Source organism: Rhinopithecus roxellana, chromosome 1, assembly GCF_007565055.1.
Source record: "Rhinopithecus roxellana isolate Shanxi Qingling chromosome 1, ASM756505v1, whole genome shotgun sequence".
NCBI classification, from domain to species: Eukaryota; Metazoa; Chordata; class Mammalia; order Primates; family Cercopithecidae; genus Rhinopithecus; species Rhinopithecus roxellana.
This window is the reverse complement of record NC_044549.1, coordinates 59,117,651-59,142,309: the sequence shown is the minus strand read 5'-3', so window position 1 is coordinate 59,142,309 and position 24,659 is coordinate 59,117,651. Positions and strand designations below refer to the sequence as shown.

Genomic DNA, 24,659 nt, shown 5'->3' with positions numbered 1-24,659 from the left:
CCATCATTCTTAGCAAACTATCACAAGAAGAGAAAACCAAACACCGCATGTTCTCACTCATAGGTGGGAACTGAACAATGAGATCACTTGGACTCGGGAAGGGGAACATCACACACTGGGGCCTATCATGGGGAGGGGGGAGGGGGGAGGGATTGCATTGGGGAGTTATACATGATATAAATGATGAATTGATGGGTGCTGACGAGTTGATGGGTGCAGCACACCAACATGGCACAAATATACATATGTAACAAACCTGCACGTTATGCACATGTACCCTAGAACTTAAAGTATAATAAAAATAAAAATTAAAAAAAAATTAAAAAAAAGAAATAACTCAATGACTATTCGAGCCTCTGGGAGTACATGTAGAGGGGTTGAGGAAAGTAATTGAAATTATAGAAACAGTTTCCATGAAATACAATTACAAAAGGACTCTCTTCTACTATACGTAATCACAGAGAGGACAGTGCTGTACTTCCAAAGCAACAAAGAATACCAATACATAGCCCTCAAGATGTGGCAATTCTGGGTTGTAGGTATTGAGAGGCAGTAAAGCAATGAATGCCTGGAACTAACACACTCAATAAAGATGCTGCCTGATTTAAATGCATATTTTGGGAGCCATCTTTTGTGTCATCATCAGATTTAAGATTCTCTGAGCTCTCTCTATTGACAACAACTGACACTCCAGTGATACAGAAGCTACAGTGCCAGAAAAACTGCCCAGAAATCAGCTCTCCCTTCCATTGCCTGACTACTTCAAGGGGGGGGGGGGTAAATAGACAATCTATTCGGGAGATATTTCCCAAATCTAGACTTCATCCACAAATGAAAGAAAGAATTGCTGGAGAAAATGGGTAGGTGCTTTAAACAATGTTTCAAACTGCAGGCCTGGTCATATAGCTTGACTTAATTGTAACAGCTCATCCATGCATTCATCAGAATTTATTGGCAAACTAATGTGCGTCACCCTCCACTAGGTTCTTAGCAGGTGAACTGCCGACTCCATGTAAAGGTTGATAAGCATCCAAGTGGGTCTTTCTGGTCTACAGGAAATCAGCTATGCCAGATCTCTAGAGATACACAAAAGATACACCAAGTGACCAGAAAGCAGGAGTCAACTTTCTCAACATCAAGTTTGGAGTTCAGAATAGACCCGGACCACTTAGGATTCTTGGCATTTAGGATACAGTTGGCAAAAATTCACCAAGCATTTGTTAAGCAACTTCTATATACAAATTACTGTGTGATAAACTGTATGGATGAGAATACATCCCCTGTACACAAAGGATACATATGGACACTTAGAAAACATTGTAAAAAAGAAAAGGAGGGAGAAAGGGAAGAGAGAAGACTTAAGAGACAGTTTCATCCTTTCATCCTGTCCTTTGAGAACTGTGTAATGCAGTGATCCTCAGTGCAGTGGTGGCGAGGTGTGATGTTGCTCCCTCCCCGCTAATAATAGCTGGCCAGTTTGGAGATATTTCTGATTGTCATCACTGGTTGGAGCACACTGCTACTTGTATCTTTCAGGAAGGAAGCAGGGCTATGTTAAACATCCCACAATGCCCAGGATGGCTTCCCATAGAAACAATGATCTGGTCTAAAAGATTAATATTGTGAAGATGTTGAGAAACCCTGGCCTAACATGAAAGAAACACAAGAGTCTTTGATTTTGAGTAGACTAATTATGTTTCTCTCCATGGGAGGGAAGAGTTCAGGCTTTCACATCAGCCTCTTTTAGTTTGAATCTCAGCTCTGTCACTTACTGAATGCCTTAGTTTCCTCACCTGTAAAATGGGAATAATAGTAACATCTGTATCACAGGGTTGTGTGAGTAAAAACAGAGAGAACACATGTAAAGGGGTTAGCGCTGAGCCTGACACATGTAAAGAGTCTGTATATGCTTCCTATAATAAGAATACCAGAGTGACTGGATATTATTTATATCTTTCTAGGTGCCAACAAAGGTATAAATTTATATCTTTGGTGCCAACAAAGATATAAATTTTTATCTTTGGTGCCAACAAAGATATAAATAACACACTTTCTGTCTTAGAGGGATTGAAGATATGGTTTCTCCCGGAATACTCACTCCTACCTCCCATACCTCCAACCTCCTCACTCCAACACAAATGATTTTGCCAGTTAACTCTCCTTAGAGCTCAACTCAAAGGTCAGTTCCTTAGAGAATGTTCCTCACTTCCACCATTGTTCATTCTATTAGCACCCTACACATTTCCTGTGTGTAGTTGTTCATGTCTGTGCCCTAGCCAAACTGTAAGCTTGATTAGGGTCAAGGTCATTGCTTGTTTCCTCACAGCAATGAATGGGAATTTTTGGAACAAAGGACTAGTGTGGTACAGGTATTTCTCTAGGGCAATCACCTTGGTAAGCTGTGTACAGGAGGAGTTGGAGAAGTACAAGGTAGCAAAGGAGAAGAAATAAATGGCTCTTGCAAAACACTGAGTAGAAGAAAGAAGGCTGCAACTTGTTCATGGAAGAGTGCCTTATATCTCCACATGCACAACACTGGGATTCGAGTTAATGAAATAGGGCTAATCATATATTACACTCTTTAACTCAGACACCTGCAATCATGTCACTTTAGCTTATAATTGTCAGCTACAAATACCCTCGGTCAAGTCAGTAATAGCTAGTTCAACACTTCACGAAAATGCCACTAATTTTAACATCACCTCTTGGCTCTAATACAAGAGTGGAGCAATATTTATGACTGAAAATGGCACAAGGCACATGAAAGCTCTCAGGATGTATTTTGAATCTCATATGATTTACAGTCAAGTCAACGGACACAATGACAGACATGCCAGATTGCCTGAGTTACTACACTGAGTTAAATAATACTGACAACAAGGTGGGCCCTGAAGGTCCAAAGCCTGTCCCTCATGGCACTGCTGTCAATGAGAAAAAGGAATGCTTCTCTGCTACTCTTGGAGCTCGCTGCCATTTCTGGGGCTCTGATTTGGATGCTGGGCGCTGTATTAATTATACACATTCCAGCAACGTTACAAGGTATTGTCCCCACTTTACACATGAGAAGCTGAGACTCAGAGGGGTTGAATAACTTGCCCAGAATCACATAAGTGTGACCCCAGTCTACTAGATCCCAAAACTCATGCTTTTTGCATCTTTTCACAAGTGGTTGTTCCTTGTGGTTGAAAAACTTCCAAGAAAAAGTTTGACACTTGGCTTAGAAAGGTTATCAAGGTTAAATATCCAAGCCACCCCTCCTCCCCCAGTTGTGACTCTGACCTTATTCGTTTTGTTTGTTTGTTTTGAGATGGCGTTTCCCTCCTGTTGCCCAGGCTGGAGTCTAATGGCGCTATCTCGGCTCACTGCAACCTCTGCCTCCCGGGTGCAAGTGATTCTCCTGCCTCAGCCTCCTGAGTAGCTGGGGTTACAGACATGCACCATCACGCCCAGCTAATTTTTTTGTATTTTTAGTAGAGACAGGGTTTCTCCATTTTGTCAGGATGGTCTCCAACTCCCGATATCAGGTGATCCACCGACATCAGGTGATCCCGACATCAGGTGATCGGCCTCCCAAAGTGCTGGGATTATAGGCATGAGCCACCACTCCCGGCCGATTTGTTATGACTCTCTCTCTCCTTCCCTTTCCTCCATGGACACTGGTTTTGACAGTTACTGCATAAGCACCCTAGGCACGTACCCCATGAGGGTCACTGTATCACCTGAGACACACTCCCAACAGATCTCTGGCTCACCCACTCCCCACTCCATCATTGCTCAAATGTCACTTAATAAGAGGCACACTTGACACCTGTCTACTCAAAATAAATCATACTCCCCTTAGCCAGTACTCATGAGCTCCCTTGCTTTATGTCCCCTCACTCCTCTGCCCCCAACACCTGTAACTTTCAAACACAGTATATAATTTTCTCATGACATTATTGTCCATGTGTCCCATTGGAAATCAAACTCCTCCAGAACATGGATTCTTATTGTTTTATGTATTCAACAATGTGTGGAATATTATTATCAAGGTTTAAAATGTGCTTTTAACACATATTTTATTTAATTTTCAAAGCAGTTCAAAGATGGAGGTAGAACTATTATTATTTCAATTTTCTAGAGATGATGCAGACTTAGAGCAAGCAATAAAGCCATGCAACCAATGGTAATAATAATAGTATTAAAGAAATTAATCATTTATTGAGTTTTTCCTATGTGCCCAATACCATAATAAACACATCACAAATCTTTATTTTACAGGAGAAGCAACTGTGACCAAGAGTGACTTAGAAACTTGCCCATGTTTCAACCTACAGAATGGGAGAAAATTTTTACAATCTACCCATCTGACAAAGGGCTAATATCCAGAATCTACAAAGAACTTAAACAAATTTACAAGAAAAAATCAACCCCATCAAAAAGTGGGCAAAGGATATGAACAGACACTTCACAAAAGACATTTATGCAGCCAACAGACACATGAAAAAATGCTCATCATCACTGGCCATCAGAGAAATGCAAATCAAAACCACAATGAGATACCATCTCATACCAGTTAGAATGGTGCTCATTAAAAAGTCAGGAAACAACAGATGCTGGAGAGGATGTGGAGAAATATAAATGCTTTTATACTGTTGGTGGGACTGTAAACTAGTTCAACCATTGTGGAAGACAGTGTGGCAATTCCTCAAGGATCTAGAACTAGAAATACCATTTGACCCAGCCATCCCATTACTCGGCATATAACCAAAGGATTACAAATCATGCTGCTATAAAGATACATGCACATGTATATTTATTGCAGCACTATTCACAATAGCAAAGACTTGGAACCAAAAATTTCCATCAATGATAGACTGGATTAAGAAAATGTGGCACATGTACACCATGTAATACTATGCAGTCATAAAAAAGTATGAGTTTATGTCCTTTGTAGGGACATGGAGGCAGCTGGAAACCATCATTCTGAGCAAAGTATCACAAGGACGGAAAACCAAACACTGCATGTTCTCACTCATAGGTGGGAATTGAACAATGAGAACACCTGGACACAGGATGGGGAACATCACACACCAGGGCCTGTCATGGGGTGGGGGGAAGGGGAAGGGATAGCATTAGGAGATATACCTAATGTAAATGATGAGTTAACGGGTGCAGCACAGCAATATGGCACATGTATACATATGCAACAAACTTGCATGTTGTGCACATGTACCCTAGAACTTGAAGTATAATAATAATAATAATAAAGAATATCCATACAAATTTAAAATGCAAGAAAAAAAAAAGAAACTTGCTCATGTTTTACCTAGCAAGGAGCCAATAACATTGAGACCAGCACCCAGACCCTCACCCCATATACAGTGCTCTTTCCCCTGTCCCACCCTCACATACATGATGTCATTTCCTTGAAAAAGGGAGAAAAGCTTGGTAACTGGGAAATGACGAATGCTCCATTTTCATTAAAGACTTGTATATAAAGTCAGTGACCCCAGGGCATATCTTCCTTAGATGCACAGATGGTGGATTTGCACACAGGAGGCCAGGAAGGTGTTGCTCTAAATAACAGGCTTGTCGGTTTTGACAAGTTGAACTATGGCCTCAATTACACATGCTGCTCAGGTACACTGGCGTAGAGCCCAGAACTAGGTCTTGGTGGATACAGTGAAACCCCTCAGGACCCCAACAGTTGGAAGATCTGATTGGGCAATGATACCTAAATCTCATTCCCAAAGTTTATGTTGTGACAGATCTAGCCACAGTAAAACGGAGCAATTTAATCTTTCAATCTATCCTGCCCATGGAAGCCTGGACTTGTATTAAAAAAGTAAAAATATTCGCTCTTTGGCAGGAAAATTCACACTTACATAACTTTGCTCTGAAGAGACATGTTGTGGGGCTTTGTGGATTATCCAAGGGGGCTCAGTTACCTCCACTCTAAGAAAGGAGATAAGCTATTTTTAAAGTTCAATATAATAATCTATTCTTCACAGAGATTCTTCTGCTAATGAAAAAGTGAAATCAATCACACTGATTATCAGCTATCTAAAGGAAGTATTAAATGACAAATATTTGATTGATACATTATTAACTAAAGGCTAGGCTTTATTCACAGATTCTTTTAGCCTTTACATAATGTACTTTCTTTCCTGTTTCGGGGTCCCATCAAAGATACCACATTACATTCAGATGGGTAGATGAATGAACAAAATGAAAAATGAATAACAAATCTGTCATGGATTTCTGAATGATCAAATAATATGGAACCTAACCGAGAAGGGTGTATGCCTTTGGTATAGCAGAGTATATATACAGAGTATAGTAAGCTTGTAAAATACACACCTTCCCCCATTCCTATGTGTTTTTCACTTCTTGGCTATATCAAGAGCCCACCTTTACTTGGGTCCACCCATGATACAGTGAGAAGGTGATCAAATTCTATAAGGATATAAAAGGACATAAAATTCCTGTTACAACCACAGAGATAAAATTTTTCAAGACTCCCTCGGACAAAAAGGTTCTACTTATCTATTGCCCCCATCAGCTGGCTTCTTGGAAAAGGAGAAAGGAAACCAAAATGTTCCCCAGAGTTGATCCCAATGAAAGGGAAGAGTTAAGTTTGTCATACCCTTTCTGGAAATTAGAAAATGTCCATTTTAATCCAATGTATCTGCATTTTAAGGTTTATCTTGGGAACTATCCTTTCAAACTTAACTGCCAAGGTGATTTCAAACTGATAATATTTGTCATTGAAATGTCTTTCAGACTTTTCCTTGGTGTCAATGCCTATCCATTTCTAAATTTCATCTCAATCCAAGTCAAAATGATTTCAAGATGATCTATGGTTTCTCAAAGCTAAGTAATCTAAGTGCTTCCTTAGAAAATGCAGCTTCCTTTCTTTTTTTTTTTTTTTTTTGCTTATGGAAAATAGCCTCTTTTTTGGATTTTACCCAGGATCTGTAGATCTAAAAAATAAGACAGATGAAGTAACCTATCATCTAATGGCAGAGGATGTAGAATAAAGAACAGGTTAGTATGGAGGTTAATTGTACTACTCAGATTTTCCAGATTATTGTTTCTGTTATCAGTTAATCTGCGGAAAACACATATCTAAAATATCTATAAAATTATTCCAAACCCCTAAATCTAGCATTATAAGGGATCCCATTGTTCTTTCCAATTAGGAGGTAAATGCTGTAATTATCTGGCTAATGCACACTGATCTGAAAAAGTTGGATGTGTTAAATGTACTCTGCTTTCCAGTTCTCTTTCTGCCACAAATCTTCAAAACAGTGGTCTTTCTTCTCATTCCTTTTGCTCATGTTGACCCAGGTATTAACGGGAAGGTCCCCTGCAAAAAAAAAAGCTCCATGGGGCATCTCTCTATTTTCCCATCTGCTCTTTTCTCTTGGGTTTATCAGAGCCCTGAATACATTATCAAACCTATTTTTAACAGGAAAAGAAAGTTTCTAATATCCAAAAAAGAGAAAAAGGTCATTTCAAGATTATTTCTGGCAGCAGCAACTCTGAGCTGGAGAAGTTAAAAAAATGCTGAGTCCAACATGCTCCTAGCAATGATCCCTCCTTCCCAGCTCAATGCATCACTGTCTTGACCTGTACAAGTGAGGAAACAAGGAAGATAAATTGCTAAAGATAATGTTTCTTTTAAAAGGAGTCCCCACTGGTGACAATTATGTGTCATGATGGAAAGGGAAGAAGAGGTTAGGAATGACTGGCAGGCAGATGAGTAAAAGCTTGACAACTGGCATCATAAGCCAGGGTTTGCCCCCAGATTGGATATTTAATAGAAATAGTTCATACCAACCAACTGGATCGCTCTGGGCTACAAACTGGGTCGACTTTTTAGAATAGACATCTATGGAAATTTGCAAATGTCCGATCTTTTTCATCTGCCAGGGAATTGGACATTCGCTAGTATCTTTTGCTGTTGGTGATTGTATTAGTCTGTTTTCACACTGCTGTAAAGATACTACCTGAGACTGGGTAATTTACCAACAAAAGAAATTTAACTGACTCACAGTTCCGCATGACTTGGGAGGCCTCAGGAAACTTATAATCATGGTAGAGTGTGAAGGGAAAGCAAGTACCTTCTAAAAATGTGGCAGGAGAGAGAATGCTGGGGAAATGGCCACTTTTAAAATCATTAGATTTTATGAGAACTCCCCCACCATCATGAGAACAGCATGGGGGAAACCACCCTCATGATCCAGTCACCTCCAGCCAGTTCCCTCTCTCGACATGTGGGATTACAAGAGATGTGATTTGGGTGGGGACATAGTGCCAAACCATATCTATCAGTGATTTCATGTCCAAGACAAAGCATAGCCAAACAATTTAAAATTATCACAACAGCAGGTTTTCTGGGAAAGAAGAAACGATGCTAAGTGGGTAGTGTAAATTGGAATAGAGAGAATTGCTTTAAAAATAAAAAGAGAGGGAATGTAAACCTAAGCCTTGTACATGTGCATGTATGTGGGTATTGCTGTGGTGGTCTTCCTGAACCATACTCTGAGTTATATTCTCCTGTGTATGATCCTACATCTCCTACATAATTCCTGTACAATAATATTTACAGTGTGCATGATTTTGATTTTTTAAAAAGAATGTATTGCTTTTCCTATAAAGAGGAAGGACAACATTTTTTTTTTTTTTTTCTGTTTTACCATTATCCCAGTACTAAGCTTGAAATCTGGAACTTGTTTGGTCTGTATAGAGTTGTTGAATGAACCTTTTCCTCAGAGACTCACTTTTGACCCCCATTATATGTTCTCTTAGCAAGCTGAACTTTTCTTTTTCAGCATGACTCCTAATTGGAATTACAGGCTTGTTGTCTAGCCTGTTTGGCTGGGCACTCTATGCTGGCAGGAGGACCACATCTTGTTTAATTCTTTACCTCTTGTGCCTGGAATAACAGTGGGCAGTCACACATTTACTAAATTATTAAATGACTGAATGATGAAAGGAAGGAAGGAAGGAAGGAAGGAAGGAAGGAAGGAAGGAAGGAAGGAAGGAAGGAAGGAAGGAAGGAAGGAAAGAGAGGGAGGGAAGAATAGATGGAAAGTAAAGGGAAAGAAAAGGAAAATAGAAAGGAAAAGGTAGAAGAAGAAAGACAGAATATATAAATTAATCCTCTTTTGGGAACTTTTTCTGAACATTCATTATGTGAATATTTTCACAAAGATGAATTTGAATAAGTGTAGCTTTTGCAAAGGTGAGAACTTGCAATATACCTTCTAGAGAAATCAACTTGGGATTTTGGTTTGGGATGGTGTCAAAAAGGAAAAGTGAAAAGGAAAAGTGAGAAGGAAAAGCTTTTCACTCTAAGTGAAATAGCTTTAAAATGAAATAGCAATTAAAGGTAATTGTGAGGAAACTTCAGTTCTCATTAATAGGCCAGGATATATGCTTATAGCCAAAGGCAACTTTTGGAGAAAATGAATAAACCATATTTAAAGAATGTTAAGACTGACATGATTATTAGAATCCTTGCATTTCCACTTTATTACAAATGGTTTCTTTAAAAGCTGTAATATGTAAGAAAAATCACAAATTTTTTTCAGAGTCACTTTTACAGGACTTCTTGATCAAGGTTTTATAAATAGCTTTTTTGGAATTCATCATAGCGGGTGTCAGAAATGCATATTTAAGACTGTGTTTAAAATGCTTTATTGACCCAATGGACTGGAAGGAAGCTCTGAGTGTCTTGTCTGTAAATCATTGACAAGAGAGACACTAATGGATCTTTAAGCATGCTTTGGTTGAGGAGGGCAAAATAGATGCTTGATTTGTTTATGGTTGAGATTAAACAAATTCCCATCCATTCTCTCCCAGGGTCCTCGGGTATGTAGAGGAAAAATGTAGGAAAATGGAAGAAATTCTGGGCAGGACAACAATGTTTGAGGCAGGGTAGCAGAATGGATAGGATCACAGATTCCAGAGCCAGGCTGCAGAGACAAGTCCTGGGTCTGCTGCTTCCTATTATTTTTCATTCCATATTTCAAGGTTCTCATCTGTGGAATGTGGATGACAGCATCAACTTTACAGAGTTGTTTTAAGAACTACACTATTGCCTAGCTGAGTCAATGGTCTTGGTTTAAGAATAGGGTTGAGGGAGATCCAAAGGGGATTTAGGTCAAGAATACTGCATCCTATAGTGAACAGTAGACACATTATAGCTATTTTTCTAAGCCTTATTTCATTTCAATTCTTGTCCTAATCACAGTAGAATACAACTTATTTATTTTAGATGTTAGCTCAGGGAACCTGAAGGGCATTGATGCTGTGATCCAGTTTCCAGAGACTAACATTGACATCCAGGGTGAATGCCCTGGATTGCAATAGTTGCAATAATTCTTATACTTAACAGGTATAAGAATTAAATAAATACAGGCAAAGTGATTATAATAATACCTGGTTCAGAGTAGGCATGAAAATTTACTCTGATATTACTAATACTATTGAAGTTATCATCTTTGACCAGGTCATCATTGTTGGTGGGAAAAATATAACTCTTATTTTTTCCATTTTTCCACCAATATGGACTGCTCCTCACTCTTATCTTTTTACTCTCATTTCAGGCTAATCACGGAGAAACTACATTTAGGCATCATTATCTCCCTGAAATAAAACTGCTAAAAGTAAGGTAATACCACAATCAACTCAACACCCATCCACTAGATTTCTTCAGTTTTTTAAAAGAAGAAAATGACTTATATATTGGATATGTTGAAAGTCTACTGCAGAAATAATTTTTAGTAACTGGTCTACCCCCATGGAAATACATTTTACCCAAAGGTGCACCAATGAGGTTACAAGAATACACTTGATTCCTTACTGCTCTTTACATATTGTGGAACTTTTACTCTTTCCCAACAAGGATGCATCAGAGAGCATGAGGAAAGGGAACCCATGTAATGGAGTGGACATCAGACTGCCTTTGGGCTACTCTCAGATCTGCCTTCAAATTTTTGTTAAAATAAGGCTGAGGATATATCTTCATTTTTCTATTCTCTGTCCTCAAATTTGCTTGGTTGATGTAGACTTTCCTTCAATCATTCCAAATTAATGCAATCTCAGAAATGAAACAACTGAAGGGGAAGTTTCTACCTCAAAGTGGGGCATTCACCCTGGATGTCAATAAAAGTCTCTGGAAACTGAATCACAGCTTCCCTGAGCCAACATCTAAAATGAATAAGTTGTATTCTACTATGACTGGGACAAGAATTGAAATGAAATAGGGCTTAGAAAAACAGCTATATCTACGTTCGTTTTAGTGTGCAATATTCTTGACTTAAATCCCCTTTGGATCTCCCTCGACCCTATTCTTAAACCGAGACCATTGACCCAGCTAGGCAATAGTTGATCAGGCTTTCCTTCACCATTGTTATCCTTTAAGGCTGAGAATGACATGGAAACAATTTCTAGAACAGACATAGGCCATGCTATTTTAGATGAATAACTGCTCTGGCTATACTAATTTTTCTAAAATTATGTAACACACTGACATAAAAGACTGAATATACTAATATCTAATATAATTTTGAATAATTAACATCACTTTGGTTACTAGCCGGATGATTTGGAGCAAGTTGTAACCTCTAAGCCCTTGTCCCTCTAAGCAAAATGCCTAAATTTAATGGATACTGTGAGCATTAGAGATTGTATATGAAAAGCAATTAAGAAATCGAGCAGCACATAGTAGGTATACTATAAGTAAGGGCTGCCATTCTCCTTGTTATTAATATAAAAATTGAAACCCAATTTCAAAGACAACACTGGAGGAGGATGAAAGGGTAGAATTCTGAAAGGTTGGAAAATGGAGTCATTTGCCTTTTAGATTCCAGGTTCCAAAGACCCCAAATTTCTGAGCTGTTCCTGCAATGGCAAGTGGCCTAATGTGCCCTTTCCATTGCATACTCACTTTGTCTAGTCTTTTTTTTTTTTTTTTTTTTTTTTTTGAGATAGGGTCTCACTCCATTGTCTAGGTTGGAGTACAGTGACACAATCACAGCTCACTACAGCCTTGACCTCCCAGGCTCAACTGATCCTCCCACCTCAGCCTCCTGAGTAGCTGGAACTGTAAGCACATGCCACTATGTTTGGCTAATGTTTTGATTTGTATTTTTGTAGAGATGGGCGTCACGCTTTGTACTCCCTATGTATTACTCCTAGGTTATAAACCATGCTGGTCTCGATCTCCTAGTTTCAAGCAATCCTTCCGTTTTCAAGTGATCCTCCCACCTCAACCTCCCAAAATGCTGGAATTACAGGTTTGAGCCACTACGCCTGGCCTCACTTTGTCTACTCCTACCTCTTAATTCATTTTTGTTCTCTGTTTCTTTATAACATATTTAATGATATACAAGCAGGAATACATGCTGAGAAAGAAGCCCAACAATAACCATTAACTTCTTTTTATTCTCTTAGAGTGAGATACTTCCATTATTGTTCACAGATAAGTGTAATGGATGTTAAAAGGAACATGGGTGGTGATTATACACAAACTCCTTTATGAAGATATAAAGGTACAGTAAACAAAATAAAGCAGATACTGCAATATGAAGACTCCAAATCCATCACTTCTAAACCATCATTATTTTATGATATTTCTTTTCTCCAGCTAAATGAAAAAAAATGTCATGGAACAACATTTTTGAGCTGGTTGAAGTGAAGATGAGAAGATCAAGACAAAATTTGAGATACTCAAGGAAGAAGTGGCCGTTAAATACTGTCCAGTTTAGGGCCAGATGCCCATCAGTGGGCCCTCTTGCTGAGCCATAAACTGATCTCAAACTGCAAATCCTCCCCCTTTTTTTTCTTTTTGAAACAGAGTCTTGCAGTGTTGCCTGGGCTGGAGTACAGTGGCACAATCTCAACTCACTGCAACCTCTGCCTCATGGGTTCAAGCGACCCTCCTTCCTCAGTCTCCCCAGTAGCTGGGATTACAGGCACTTGTCACCACACCTGGCTAAGTTTTCTGTATTTTTTAGTAGAGACGGGATTTCAGTATGTTAACCAGGCTGGTCTCGAACTCCTGACCTCATGATCTGCTTACCTTGGCCTCCCAAAGTGCTGGGATTACAGGCATGAGTCACCACGCCCAGCCCTTTCTTTTTTTTCGGTCCTATAGGAGAACTGCACACAAATCTATAGATGTTAGATTTTACTTTCATCTATGGGCCACTTAATAACCACCTCCTAAATAAACTGTTAAATGTTTTGGAAATCTGTTATACAGATACTAAAATTAGAGTTTTGCTTATGTCTAACATATTCCGTAATTGAGGATTTTGTGAAGAAGTTGTCTCTACGGCATCAATGAATGGCATTCTTTTAAATCTCAGCAGGTCTGTGAGTGGTAGGATTTGTTGAGAGCATAGTGTTTGAGATTGAATTTTGGGGTCATTGACTGGGTTTTAACTGCTTCCACCCTTTATTAGCTGGATTTATCTCAGGAAAATCATACAAGCTTTCTATTCTTAGTATCTTCATCTGTAAAATGGGGAAAATAGTAGTATAATTCTTTCATCATGAGGTTGTTGTGAGGATGAATGAGTAAACACAGGGAAAGCACTTGGAAGAGTGTGGGAGTACAGGAGCAATGTGTTTGCTCTGATGCTGTTACTATTATTAGTGTTAGCTGGGGCAGCCATTAGGGATGCCAATGACTGTCTCCTCCTCCTGGGCTTATGGTAGTTACCGACCCCCTTGTGGGAGGAGGAGGCATTGACTGTTTTTAGTCAACTGGGTATTAATGGACTTGACATATCACTACCAAGCTGAGCTTTTAATTGTCTGTGCAAGGCCTTCCAGGGCTCTCTTCCTGCTGGTGTGGCAGCCAGTGGTATTTTAGATCAAGGATCAGCAAAGTTTTTCTATAAACATCCAGATTATAAACATTTTCAGCTTTGTGGGCCATCTGGTCTCTGGAGCAACTACCAAACTTTGCTGTTATATCACAAATGCAGCCTCAAAAGATATATAAACAAATTAGTATAGCTGTATGCCAATAATATTTATGGAAACTGAAACTTGAATTTGTGTAATTTTTATGTGTCACAATTTCCAGCCATCTAAAAGGTAAAGATCATTTTTAGCTTGTGGATCATAAAAATCAGATGATGCACCAGATTTGGCCTACAGGCCAGTTTGCCAACCCCTATTTTAGACGGTGCTTGCAACAGAAGTTGTAGTCCCTGAGTAACTCCTGCAAACACAGCCACACTGATGAATCACAATGGGTGTGTTGTATGATCAAGCAATAAACTTTTGCCATTTGAAGCCCGTGAGATGTGGAGGTTGTTGCTGAAGCTTAACAAACTTACAGTCTACTACACAGTCATGCCTCACTTAATGACAAGGATAAGTTCTAATAAATATGTCATTAAGTGATTTCATCTTTGTGCTAATTCTTGAGGGCACTTACATAAACCTAGATGGTATAGCCTACTACAAACCTAGGCTAGATAGTATAGCCTATTATTCCTAGGCTACAAACCAGTACAGCATGCTATTGTACTGTAGGCAGCTATGACATAATAAGTATTTGTGTATCTAAATCTATCTAGACATAGAAAACATACAGTAAAAATATGGTATTCTGCTGTGTTATAATCTTATAGGTCTGTTGTTAACTGAAACATTGTTATGGGACACATGGCTATTATTCTTTAAGATCATGACAGCAAAAGAGATGCCTTCCACCCTTAACAGTATTTAAGTAACCTCTGCAAATATGTTTACTAATAACTGTTGGGTGGAGCCATTTCCAAGGCTTTCACTCAGTGAAATACAGTCTTTCAAATCCATGTCTTCCATGCAGAACTAGAATGAGGTACTTTTGCTTATCTTTTGCCTGTGCATGCATACCTCATCCAAGCCAAGAGTCTGGCCCTTGTCATCTGGATATTTTATTGGTTTAGCTGAGAGGTAATAACAAAGTATATATTTATTTATATTTTGAGGGCTGTGCCTCACATCCATAGCCAGAGAGACCAGAAAACACACATTTAGGAGAAAAGAAGGCAAACAGAAATCTTGATTTGTGTTACACATTGTAGATGTCATTAACTATGACTCAAGTAGAAAAACTTATTACTCCTCTTTTTGACAGTGATGACAATTTAATAGTATTTGACTCTACCGAGTTACATACAGCATCCGCAGACATTGAAAGAGACTGTTTATCAAGATGATAAATAAGTTTTTCTTTTCCTCTCTGGCTGCATGGATGTGATCAGAAGTCTAAGACCATCTGAATTCACTTAGTCTGGCCACCAGGCAGAGGCTAAGCTACCTGGGACCATCTGTGCTTGAAATGAGCTTCCCTTAATAGACCCTCTCCAGGCATGTCAGCACTAACAGAGACAAGTTTGCATGAACGAATGAGCACCCGTGCATTCAGGGTGAGCTTCGGGGTGGAGGGAAGGGAGTTAGTTATATTGGAAATCCTGCTCTCTGGAAATCTCGTGCTCACTAATTTCACACCGCAGAGCTAGTTTTGTCTTCTGGGTTATGTAGCTATTGCAAAGCAGGCTGGCTAAATTCTTGATATGCCAAGAATGTAGAATTCGTTTTTATGGGGAAATTATAATAAGAAACACTTGTCAAATAAGTGTTTGTTCTTAGTATTATTGCTATTGCTAGCTGTAGCAGTCATTAATGTTATTAGTTATTTCTACTCTGTAGCAGACACCTGTTCTTTCTGCCTGCCCAGCAAACAGTCCTACTTCTACTGATGATTGCTTCTTCTTTCTTCTAGGGAAGCCAGTGACCTCTCTTCCCCATTTTCAGTTCATGGAGTTTGGGAGGTGCTGGTTTCATGCCCTGCTCCAAGAGAAAACACAAGACTGAAGACTGGTAATGAAGATAATGACATCTCTGGTGACCAGGTGGTTGTTAACAAGGGCAGGGTACCTGGTCCAAGCTATACACAAAGAGATCCAAATGCAGAACATTTATTCTTGGGGAAAGAGTAGAGTGTTTTCCTCTAAGCATTACTGATGAAAAGACGTAAGTCTGGAACTTGCCACTATCTAAGCACCATGATGGAAAAGCCTGCAGGAGAATGCAGTCAACCCAGAGGAACACTGAGTAGAGAGGTGGAGCACCTCCTGACACTATGTTTGTACTATTTGATGCCACTGTGCCGGAAGCGGGGTGCTGAACTTTAGCCAGTAAATGCCTTTTTTTCTTGATTGAGTTTGAATGAGATTTTCTGTGATTCACAATACAAAGAGCCATGAGGTACAGTTGTATTCAAAGTATCAGGAAAATTATCTTTAGTTATCTCTTGTGGATTTGTTACATGCAGAACTCTGTAAATGCCAAAGTTGACTGAGGCACTGCCCTAGTTCCAGCGTCACCTCCTCAAGGAAGCCCTCCTTAACCTCCTGATTGGGTCTGTGACACTTCCCTCTTTATCATCCTGGATTCATGACTTCCTCCACTTCAGCACATTCACAACTGCAATTTTATATGTGTTTGTGAAAAAATTGTCTGCCTCTACCAAGAAGTGAAAACTCCACGAGTTGGTGGTCATGCCTGCTTTTACTGATTGGGTTATCCCAAGTGTCCAGCACAATGCCTGGCTGTGGAAATCACTGCTGCCAACACAATATTCATTCTCTCCTTTTTCTGTATGGCTAGAACAGTACTTTGCCCACACATTCAAAAATATTTTTCTGTCCCATTCACAGCTGTGGATGAACACCTGACACATTTCTCGTCAATGGTATAAAAATGAAAGTCCACTGAGGCCTCTAGGAAGATTGTACATACCTGATATAGTCACTGCTTCTCTTGTCTGTTGTCTCATTACCACCTAGTGTATTTTCCCCTCAAATATATAGTTAGGAATTAATTAGGTAATTTCCATGTATAAATGTCCACTAAGTTTGATATTTGAATCATTACCAATAACATCTTCTGTGAATCAACAGTATGTATAAGATTTACACAAATACAAAAACAGATTTGCCTCTTAAAGAATCTGATTGGTTAGAGAGGAATAGAATTTAGCAGTTTCTACTTCACTCAGCCTGAATACGACTCTGTTCCCCTTATAGTTGGGAGGATTACTGGGGTTCAAATGCTGATGGTTCCTTATCAGGGCTGGAATAAGCAGCATAAGCAATAAAGCTCTCTTGAGAATCTTCGTTGTATGTACAGACTTAGTTGCTGGAATGCACTATAGTTTTGTAATTACTCTGAGTGTCACTGGCTGGAATATTGTTATTGTATTTCATAACTGGTGAATCTCAACAAATGAAACTTCTTGAACCTTAATTTACTTATCTGTAAAATGGGAATAATGATGACTATTACTATATGTAGTTGAAATCCACTGTTCTTGCTTGCCTATGCCTCATTCCCTCTTTTGGTAACAGCACACCTGGTTTCCTTTGTAGAGTGACCACCCCTACCCCATTTTCAGTCGATGCAGTGCAAGTAAACAAGGGCTCCAGGATTGTGACCTGGCCAAACAGCATGGTCTTTTCCCAGCCACAATGAGTGGCTTAAGGATGGGCTTGTCATCCAAGTTGGTTAAGTCAGATTAGACCTGGGCTATGTGGAAACATTGGGTAAGAAGCAGCTTTATTTCTGTTGAACTTGAAAATGTGAGCTCACCTTTGGAGAGCTCCTGTGTGAGTTGAGATTGAGCTGACATGCAGACCAGTGCAGAGAGGCGATAGAGATGAACCTAGCCCTTGTGACACCTTTGAGCACTAGATCCAATGCTGCCAGCTCTACCTCTCTAATTTTTGTTTCTGCATGTCAATAGATGGTCCTCCTTTTATTTGCTTCATATAGAATTAAGTTTTAGTGTTCCAACAATGTACCTCATTGAGTAGTTATGAGGACTGAATAAGAAAAATGTGCATAAAGCATTTAGCACAGTGCCTAGAACACAGTAACCACTCAAAGTGGGCAGTTATTTTTGTTACTATTATTAATATATATCCATTATTATGAAATTGTTGGAATTTTATTATGCTAACATGAATTATGGGCCTGCAAGAATTGTTGAATATCTTTAAATTTACTGAGAGCAATTGGGAAAGAGAATCAGTTAGATACAGATTTTCTGAGACTTCTACTGAAGGTGAAGTCCAAATAACTCACCATTATTGATTCCTAGCAATTGATAGTTAAACAGTCAATTGAACTGATTCTTAGTCAACTGGATGGTTGAGCCTCTGTTGTAAAGAAATCCCAAACAACAGAGAAATGAAATAATTGGCAAAATATTAATACTACAGTGAAATCTCCTGGGCTCAGTAATCTCCCAAACAGGGGTTCAAATCCCAACCCTCCTGCTTATAAACCATGTAAAATGGATACATTTCTTAATCTCTCTGAGCTTTGTAAAATGAACACCTTCTTCATAAGATAATTGTGAAAAAGAAATGGAGTAATATGAACTGCTCAGTATAGCCAGACTTGGATTGTAAAACTGCATAGTTATTATCACTTTTGATATTTTAATTATATTGACTGTCATGAATAAGCTAGTTCAACTCTAAAGTTATGTAAATTAGAACTTAACATTTTTATGGCCAAAAAAATAATGATTAATTGTCATTTGATCAATGTAGAAGCGCTGTGTGGAAATAGAGTAATTTGGATGTTAAGTTGGTTAGACTAAATGAGAGAGAAATTTTTCTACTTTATTTAAAAGAATAATTTTTGGAATATAAACTTATTCCTTTAGATAAGTTGTAAATAAAGAATGAGTGACTCTGAGGTGAGAAGTTGGCAAGAAAATGAACATTCTTCTTTGATTAGATGTCTATTTGCCAGCAGACATTTTATGACTGATAATCTGAAGAGCAGAATATAGTTACTGAAGTTTCAGTTCCCTGAAGAAACACTTACATAAGTTAATGTTCATAATGAAATAACATCAAGGAACAGCTAGACAAAAAATACATAAATTTCAACCTAAGGTTAAAGTTTTCTTCTTCACAGTAAACTATATTCAGGTTAATGGGATTGACACGGGATCTGAAGCAACTGGGGAGGCCCAGTTGCTTTATACTCTATTTCTACTGCAGTCAATAATACAGGAAAGACATTTGTAGGGATGCTAGCTCCAGACAGCATTTGTGAAAATGGAAGATCCTTCTAGGGTTTTTATGGTTTTAGGTCTCACATTTAAGTCTTTAATCTATCTTGAGTTAATTTTTGTATAAGGTGTAAGGAAAGGGTCCAGTTTCAGTTCTCTGCATATGGCTAGCCAGTTTTCCCAGCACCACTTATTAAATAGGGAATCCTTTTCCCATTGCTTGTTTTTGTCAGGTTTGTGGAAGATCAGATAGTTGTAGATGTAGGTGTTATTTCTGATGCCTTTGTTCTGTTCCTTTGGTCTCTATATTTGTTTTGGTACCAGTACCATGCTGTTTTGGTTATTATAGCCTTGTAGTATAGTTTGAAGTCAGGTATTGTGATGCCTCCAGCTTTGTTCTTTTCATTTAGGATTGTCTTGGCTATATGGGCTCTTTTTTTGATTCCATATGAAATATAAAGTAGCTTTTACTAGTTCTGTGAAGAAAGTCAATGGTAGCTTGATGGGAATAATACTAAATTTGCAAATTACTTTGGAAAGTATGGCCATTTTCATGATATTGATACCATTCAAGACATAGGCATGGGAAAATATTTCATGACTAAAACACTGAAAGCAATTGTAACAAAAGCCAAAATTGACAAATTGATCTAATTAAACTGAAGAGCTTCTGCACAGCAAAATAAATTATTATCAGGAAACAACAGATGCTGGAGAGGATGTGGAGAAATAGGAACACTTTTACACTGTTGGTGGGAGTATAAATTAGTTCAACCATTGTGGAAGACAGTGTGGCAATTCCTCAAGGATCGAGAGCCAGAAATACCATTTGACCCCGCAAACCCGTTACTGGGTATACACTCAAAGGATTATAACTCATTCTATTATAAAGACATATGCACACATATGTTTATTGTATCACTGTTCACAATAGCAAAGACTTGCAAACAACCCAAATATCCATCAATGATAGACTGGATAAAGAAAATGTGGCACATATTCACCATGGAATACCATTCAGCCATTAAAAAAGAATGAGTTCCTGTCCTTTACAGGGACATGGATGAAGCTGGAAACCATAATTCTCAGCAAACTAACACAGGAACAGAAAACCAAACACTGCATGTTCTCACTCATAAGTGGGAGTTGAACAATGAGAACACATGGACACAGAGAGGGGAACATCACACACCAGAGCCTGTTGGCGGGTAGCAGGCAAGGGGAGGGAGAGCATTAGGACAAATACCTAATGCATGCGGGACTTAAAACCTAGATGACTGGTTGATGGGTGCAGCAACCCACCATGGCACCCTGTGTAACAAACCTGCATATTCTGCACATGTACTAGGAATTTAAAGTAAAATAATAATTTTTTTTTTTTTAAAGAAAGAAAATGGAAGATCCTCATGAGAACAGTCTTAGAGAAACAGTACCTTTCTCCTTTTTTTCCTCCATAGTTTTGTTCAAGTCTTTCTTGGTTAATACTAAGATTTTTCCTCCAAACAATATGGCAAACAACAAAGTATGACTGGAGATTGGAGTGCTGGGGTCAAAATGAAGGAAGATGCCATTGGAGATGAGAGCAAAGGAGAGGGTGAAAGATGATCAGTTGTAAGTTCATACTGGACCTTAAAATCCATTTTAAAATTTTCTTATTTTATTCAGAGGACACTGAGTAGCTCTTAAAAGATTTTAACAGGTAAAATAACATTATGAAAGCAGCATTTTAATAGAATTGTTTAAACTTTTATGGATGGTTTGGATAACTTCATGTATGGATAAATTTTACATTATCCTTCTACTAGGACTATGTCCAAGAATAACAAATACATCCATCAAAGAAGTATGCAGAAATATCCACAGCAGTTTTGTTGATTATAATCCCAAATTGGAAGTAACTCTGATGTTTATCAATAGCAAAACTAAATTGTGGTATGTTTCTACAGTAGACTACTGTACAGCAGTAAGAAGGAAGACTCTACTGCTACATGCAACATAGTCAATGAAAGCAGCCAGACACCAAAGAGGATATAGTATAGAAGTCCATTTAAATGTTCTTTTTCATTTTGTTTTTAAAGACAAGAGTAACCTGTAGTGCTAGAAGTTAGGAAGTTAGGACAGTAGCTACCTTGGGAAAGGTAGCAGAGACAGAGAAGGGACACCAGGGATACTTCTGGATTGCTGGTAACATTCTAGCTCTTGATGTGAGCTGTGGTATCATGAGTGAGTACAGTTAATGGAAATCCACTGAGCTGTTCACTCATGATTTTTCTGTTTTTCTCAACCTATATTACATTTCAATTTTAAAAATTTGTCTTAAAATGAGGCAAACACTAGAATTCTGATTTCTAAAATCCTCATCGCAACAGGATTTTTTCTCTAAAATAAACAAAAACTGAATGACCAAAATCAAAAGTCCTCACAAAATAATAAGGAAATATAAAGTATTTCTACAAATATTTTCCCACAGCTTGGCAAAAATTATAAAGAATGCTAATATCAAAGTTGGTGAAGGTATGCAGACACACACTCTCAAACACAATTGGGGAGAATGTCCATAGATATTATTATTATAGTTATTATACTTTAAGTTGTGGAATACATGTGCAAGTTTATTACATAGGTATACATGTGCCGTGGTGGTTTGCTGCACCCATCAACCTGTTATCTACATTAGATATTTCTCCTAATGCTATCCCTCTCTTGCCCACCACCCTCCAACAAGCCTCAGTGTGTGATATTCCCCTCCCTGAGCCCATACGTTCTGATTGTTCAACTCCCACTTATGAGTGAGAACATGCGGTGTTTGATTTTCTGTTCCTGTGTTAGTTTGCTGAGAATGATGGTTTCCAGCTTCATCCATGTCCCTGCAAAGGACATAAACTCATTCTTTTTTATGGCTGCATAGTATTCCATGGTATATATGTGTCACATTTTCTTTATCAAGTCTATCATTGATGGATATTTGGGTTGTTTGCAAGTCTTTGCTATTGTGAACAGTGCTGCAATAAACATATGTGTGCATGTGTCTTTATAGTAGAATGATTTATAATCCTTTGGGTATACACCCAGTAATGGGATTGCTGGGTCAAATGGTATTTCTAGTTTTAGACCCTTGAGGAATTGCCACACCATCTTTCACAATGGTTGAACTAATTTACACTTCCACCAACAGTGTAAAAGTGTTCCTATTTCTCCACATCCTCTCCAGCATCTGTTGTTTCCTGACTTTTTAATAATCGCCACTCTAACTGGTTGAGATGGTATCTCATTGTGCTTTTAATTTGCATTTCTCTAATGACCAGTGATGATGAAGTTTTTTTTTCATATGTTTGTTGGCCACATGTCTTCTTTTGAAAAGTGTATGTCCTTTGGCCATTTTTGATGGGGCTGTTTTTTTCTTGTAAATTTAAGCTCCTTGTAGATTCTGGATATTAGCCCTTTGTCAGATGAATATACTGCAAAAATTTTCTCCCATTCTGTAGGTTGCCTGTTCACTCAGATGATAGTTTCTTTTGCTGGGCAGAGCTCTTTAGTTTAATTAGATCCCATTTGTCAATTTTGGCTTTTGTTTCAATTGCTTTTGGTGTTTTAGTCATGAAGTCTTTGCCCATGCCTATATCTTGAATGGTATTTGCCTAGGTTTTCTTCTAGAGTTTTTATGCTTTTAGGGCTTATATCTACATATTTAATCTACCTTGAGTTACTATTTGTATAAAGTGTAAGGAAGGGGTCCAGTTTCAGTTTTCTGCATATGGCTAGCCACTTTTCCCAACACCATTTATTAAATAGAGAATCTTTTCCCCATTGCTTGTTTTTGTCATGTTTGTGGAAGATCAGATACTTGTAGATGAGTGGTGTTATTTCTGATGCCTCTGCTCTGTTCCATTGGTCTATATATCTGTTTTGGTACCAGTATCATGCTGTTTTGGTTACTGTAGCCTTGTAGTATAGATTGAAATCAGGTAGCATGCCACCTCCAATTTTGTTCTTTTTGCTTGGGATTGTCTTGGTTATATGGGCTCTTTTTTGGTTCCATATGAAATTTAAAGTAGTTTTTTTTTTTTTTCCTATTCTGTGAACTAAGTCAGTGGTAGTTTGATATGGATAGCATTGAATCCATAAATTACTTTGGGGAGCTTGACCATTTTCATGATATTGATTCTTCTTATCCATGAGCATGGAATGTTCTTCCATTTGTTTGTGTCCTCTCATTTCCTTGAGCAGTGGTTTGTAGTTCTCCCTGAAGAAGTCCTTCACACACCTTGTAAGTTGTATTCCTAGGTATTTTATTCTCTTTGCAGCAATTGTGAATGGGAGTTTACTCATGATTTGGCTCTCTGTTTGTCTATTATTGGTGTACAGGAATGTTTGTGATTTTTCCACATTGATTTTGTGTCCTGAGACCTTGCTGAAGTTGCTTATTGGCTTAAGGAGTTTTTGGGCTGAGACAATGGGGTTTTCTACATATACAATCATGCCATCTGCAAACAGATAATTTGAATTTCTCTCTTCCTATTTGATTACACTTTATTTCTTTCTCTTGACTGATTTCTCTGGCTAGAACTTCCAATACTATGTTGAATAGGAGTGGTGAGAGAGGGCATCCCTGTCTTGTGCCAGTTTTCAAAGGGAATGCTTCCAGCTTTTGCCCATTCAGTATGATATTGGCTGTAGGTTTGTCATAAATAGCTCTTATTATTTTGAGATACATTCCATCAATACCTAGTTTGTTGAGTGTTTTTAGCATGAAGGGGTGTTGAATTTTATCAAAGACCTTTTTTGCATCTATTGAGATAATAATGTGATTTTTGTCATTGGTTCTGTTTCTGTGATGGATTATGTTTATTGATTTGCATATGTTGAACCAGCCTTGCATCCCTGGGATGAAGCTGACTTGATTGTGTTGGATGATTTTAATGTGCTGATGGATTTGGTTTGTCAGTATTTTATTTAGGATTTTCACATCGATGTTCATCATGGATATTGCTCTGAAATTTTCTTTTTTTAGTTGTGTCTCTGCCAGGTTTTGGTATTAGGATGATGCTCGCCTCATAAAATGAGTTAGAGAGGAGTACCTCTTTTTCTGTTGTTTAAAACAGTTTTTGAAGGAATGGTACCAGCTCCTCTTTGTATGTCTGGTAGAATTTGGCTATGAATCAATCTAATCCTGGCTTTTTTTTTTTTTTCCATTGGTAAGCTATTAATTACTGTGTCTGTTTGATAACTTGCTATTGGTCTATTCAGGGATTTGACTTTTTCCTGATTTAGTCTTGGGAGGGTGTACGTGTCCAGGAATTTATCCATTTCTTCTAGATTTTCCAGTTTATTTGCATAGAGTTGTTTGCAGTATTCTCTGATGGTAGTTTGTATTTTTGTGGGATCAGTGGTGATACCCCCTTTATCTTTGTGTGTGTGTGTGTGTGTGTGTGTGTGTGTGTCTATTTGATTCTTCTCTCTTCTTTATTAGTCTGGCTAGTGGTCTATTTTGCTAATCTTTTCAAAAACCAACTCCTGGATTCATTGATTTTTTTGCAGGGTTTTTCATCTCTCTATCTCCTTCAGTTCTGTT

The 24,659-nt window shown here is 38.3% G+C and overlaps 1 protein-coding gene across 2 annotated transcripts in view; it reads right to left on the bottom strand.

Annotated features, from left to right (window-relative positions):
• The window catches only part of TAFA1 (TAFA chemokine like family member 1), a 565,991-nt gene that overhangs the window by 132,245 nt on the left and 409,087 nt on the right, over nucleotides 1-24,659 (bottom strand). The window lies entirely within an intron of this gene.